This window comes from Leuciscus leuciscus (genome assembly GCF_965113295.1).
Source record: "Leuciscus leuciscus genome assembly, chromosome: 7".
In the NCBI taxonomy this organism is placed as follows: domain Eukaryota; kingdom Metazoa; phylum Chordata; class Actinopteri; order Cypriniformes; family Leuciscidae; genus Leuciscus; species Leuciscus leuciscus.
In genome coordinates, this window is record NC_138731.1 from 28,828,064 (window position 1) to 28,833,245 (window position 5,182).

Here is a 5,182-nt window from a genome sequence, read left to right on the forward strand (position 1 = left end):
AGACAAGTATAGATTAGTTAGATGAACAACGAGTTTAATTTAGGGATTTATAATTCTTCAATCAGACTAGAGCTTGTTGAATGCATTCCTCTGGAACTTAAGACTGTAAGGAGACTGTATATAATTATATTTTCAAATGTCTAAATAAATTAAAAAAATTACAGTATTCGACATTGAGTATATAGCCTACTGAGGATGAAAGGGTGTAATCAACTAATTACTTTCAAGCATTTAATTTCATTTATTCTCATTATTTTTCTTCTTGCTCTCACTTGTGACCTCATAAAGATTTTTAAAAGAATTTACATGAAATGTAAGTAGGCCTATTAGATATTGTAATGGAACCTGCAGCACTCATAAATAAACCCATAACATAGCCAGACGTATCACTCAGAACTCACTGTTCTGTACATCCCAAATATCTTTCTCTTTTACTCCTGTCTTTCAGACACAGCAAGTACGAGCTGACAGGAGGTATCAAAATGATTAGTATTGCTCAGCCTCTGGCAGATGCTGCTTTCAGAGAGATTCGGTGGCGAGATCGGCTTTGACATCAAAAGCGTGAGTCTAGCGCTTCCTCTCGACATGAGCACCGTTCCACTGACTCACATAATTGCACACTGACATCAATTAGACCTTAATGAGGGCGCCCAGATTAGATCCAAACAGAGAAAATATGAAATGTGACCTTTCATGGACTGATAACACGTTTGTGTTTTGCTGGAAGAAATAGATTGGACACTTGCCCAATTTGGGTTTAGTGGCAATAATATTTACACCATAGAAAATTAGAGGCAATGTGGACTCTTTCAGCTTAAACGTTGTCAGCAGCTGTCAGGGTACAACCTTAGTGACAATTCTCATAATGCAATCAACTAATATCTTTTTCTTGACTATTTGATTGGACCACCAAGAGTTTGAATCAGAAAAATATGACAATAACGTAGCACACTTCTATCTGAAATGTTTCTGTATCTTTGTATACCCCATACAATTGTACATGCTATTGTAATATAAACTACTAGAAAGTAAGGTACAGTGTATACTGCATAGTATGCTAGTATTCCATTCTGAACATAGCCTGAGTTTTAATTGATCAAACTAACTAGCCTAATTGATAGACAGCTTCCTGTTCAGAGGGCGCTTTGTTCCCTCATCAGGATCCAATAGCAGGAACTGCATGTTTATGATAGAAACACTTCCCCCAGAGCAGAATACAGCTCCCATGAGGCCACACAATGATGTCACTGCTCAGAGTTATTGTTGCAGAAAACCAGTTTGGAATTAGTTCATTCAACCCCAGATGGGGTACTTTATGTGTTTTCATATTGAACACAGAAACTGTAGCGGGTTGTGTTGTTCATGCCGTAAGTTGCAATGGTTACTAGCATACTCTTTTCCCTTTTCAAATAAAGCTCATGCAAATTTAGGTTTGCAGTTTGCAAATAATTACACTTCTCACCCATAACCTCCAGAAAAACGGTCCCTTTAATAAAATTGTACAAGCTGCTTTGGATGTTCTTGCCAAATGCCAGAATATCCACAATTCAGTCTTTCCTAAAATTACCTATAACATTAAGTGTACATGAATATTTAAATTGTGTAGCCAATTTTGCAATTACTTTTTAGCTACTTAAGATGACTTTTAGTGGATGTAAATAAGATCTGCTCAACCACACACAGGTATATGTCATCACATTAACTATGAAAATGATTCTCTAACATTTCACAATCATAAAATATAACTCTTGAAGTCAACTTTTTTTTTATCATTTGAATCCTAGCAAACTTTATTTGGTTAAAAAAAAAAAAAGTTGTTGTTTTGCTTGAAATGTGTATTTGTTTTCTCTTTCTTTCAAATAAATGCCACTTGCTTTGATATGTTGTTATCTAATGGAGTGACATTCAGATATTTTGATGTATGGCTTTTTTGGGCCACTGCACGCCTCAAAACCAGACATGATCCAATTGAGAGGGAGTTCAATTCAAAGAGAGGCGATCCTGAGTGTGTTTGTGTGTATGAAACGGGATGATATTGCAGAAACTTCTTCCCTCAGGCAGTGTAAATCACCACACACAGTGTGTTGCTGGCCAGCAGGTGTGTCACCAAGGACAGACTGCATGTTGTGATACTCTAAAAGGCACAGACTCCTGGGAGAAAGCAATAATGCAATAACACACACACACACACACGGTTTCGCTATCTTTGTGGGGACTCTCTGTGTAGTCGTAATGGTTTTTAAACTGTACAAACTGTATATTCTATCCCCTAATCCTAAACCTACCCATCACAGAAAACATAAAAAAAAGTATATTTGTTAATCTATTTCCATCATGGGGACCGCTGGCAGGTCAATGTAGTGATTTCAGGTTTTACTATCCTTGTGGGGAATGTATTAACTTTTGCATTTCCTGAAATAAAAGATCAGTGCTTACAAGCTGGTAAAAAAGTTAGTTTTTGTTGTAATAATAGCTGTGGTTTTAGGTATAATAATAGTTATGAAGCTACATAAACAGACAGGAAGAGAGAAATGAAAAGACAGGAAGAGAGAAAAATTGACCAAATCACAATTCACTGTGAAAATAAAAGTCGCAATTCAGTACGCATATCACTGTTGCATTTTGAATGCTTTTGAATAATTAACTTGTTTTTATAAATCTAAAAGTACAAAATCGTAACAATATTGGGGTTTTTTTTTCTGTATTTTTTATAAATAATCTAACCAAACCACAAACTTTTGAAAGGTAGCGTAGGTATCTCAACTATGCCCTTGTTTATTATGTAGGCTAATTAAGCAAATAAGGTGGACATAAATATTTGAAACATGTTTGTGGGGATATATAATTATGTTGTTGCAGTCAACACCCCCGTTTCCAACTCACCCACAGCTTTCCATGTAAGAAACATTAATTAGTGTGTTTGGAAGTAAACAGAAAGAGAGGTAAACAATACACCGTAACTAATGACAGAGTGGCCGTGAGTTAAAGAGCAACATGTTCAGATTGGACACAGCAGAAGCAGCCGCAGGAGACAGCTAATGGCTTTTAAATGACTGACAGATGACAGTGTGTGCGCTTCCCTAATTGAATAGAGAAGGCCATCAGATCCGAAAATAACCTTCATGAATTCATCTCTCCTTTGTGTTCTTCATTAAAAAAAAGATGTAAAGGACGAAAGAGTGATAAAACGGGACTAATCTGCAAAGCAACCAATAAATAAATATTGACCCATGAAAAACTGCTTAGATCTACACACTTCCTATAAGCATGCAGTGAATGGTGGGTGTTTTTTATTTTCTCATTTCACATTGCAGCACAGTAATATAAATGTACACTTCTGTCCATAAGCCGATTCTGACTGAACATTTATATGCTAAAATAAAAGACATCTTACTTAAAGGGATAGTTCGATCAAAAATGACAAAAAAAATAAAAATTAATAAATTACGTTATGCCGTTCCAAACTTGTATGACTGACTTTCATCTGAAGAACTCTGGGGTCAAAATAGGACTCTATTGCCTTTCATTGTATGGAAAAACAAAACAAAACTTATGTTTTACAGAATAAATATCAAAATTTCTAATCATTTTTCTAAGTGTAAAACTTTTTACAAATTTGTGAATGCCTCTTTACTACATTGCTATATAACAAGAATAACACTACAGAAAGTTGTGTACTAGATGAAACGCAATATGTGTTAGGTAGACATAAACACATTAAAAAACATGAGGCCCAGAACACCCTGACCTCACAAACAGTGAAACAATCGAGAGTTCTCTGAATCTTCCATCTGAGAAATGGCTTTCATTTACAGCTGAGGAGGTTATAAAAAAGGGAGTAAAATAGGTGTGCTGAATTTGGCTAACAAATAGATTGGGACAGGGTCAGCCAATTCAACCGTCTGGCTGAACACAGAAATGGTACAAGGAAAAAATTATTTACAACAACAAGGTCAGCTAACATTATATAAGACTCATAAATATGTAAAATCCAATAAAAGCCTTTTCATTTGAGATTCATTTATATGTTAAACAGAGGTTTTGGCATGGTAACGGAATTCAGCTGAAACGTTTCCTTGTGAAAGTTAGCATACACAGTACACACTTCTGCTCTCTTTTTGGGAGTCTCATTGGTAGACCTGATCACATTTGTTCTCACAGAATTCTGCACAAAATTATATATTCACAATGTTACTTGCATCAGGGGCTCCAAATATAATTTCTAAAGTCTAAATGTTCACAAACCATGTTTTTGTCCACTGGCATTCTGGAAATAAATATTATTTGTTGGTTGAGTAATTGACACCAAGGTGCATAAAATAATCTTTTCCCATTTTTTCTCCATTAAATACAACTAAATTCAAAAATAATGAAAAGATATGTTGGTTTTTTTTTGGTGAGGCTGTGACAGCATTGAAATTTTTCTTTAATTTAATATCAATAAACTATATAATCAGTATAACATTTTAAGTGAAAAGGTGAAGAAAAAAAACATGCCTTGCAGAACTCGAGCTGCGTAAACCCAGTTAAAATGTAATAAAAACAAACAGAGGGAAAATGTTTTCCAGTAGGAATTGAGAATGATTCAATGGAGACAACAGCATCTGACCTTTTATAACCGCCGGTAAATGTCACAAAATTGTTTATACTTGACTAGTTACCTCAAAATAGTGCAAAAGCTCAAATATTTGTCATTCGCTTTCTGTCATAGCATTCTTTTTTTTCTTCAGGTTTCCAAAACATTTTATTTCAAAGATTAAATTAGATTTTGAAACCCATAACTTCCAGTTCATTACCTTTAGACCCGCCCCCTACATTTAGACACACCTTCTGCTCTGATCTGAAGACACCCATAGTTGACTCCACACTGCCAGTTTTCTCTCTGGCTGCGCGTCTACGCACCACAGATTTGATCTCCCGCATCGTCTCATCCGAGCATCATCTCATCCACAGCTGCACCAAAGCACATCCCCGGAGACTCTGTTCCCAATTCAATTACATGATCACACATAAGAGGTCAATTCAATTTTTGGGGGGAAACAGTCAATGCAAAAACCACCTGCTGTTCTAGACAAAATAAACACAGTAAAACGTTATATAACAGCAGGATGAAGCTCATCTTTTCATTCATCTTTGGGGTTGAGGTTGTTGCGTGCATGCACAGATTCATGAATAAACAAAC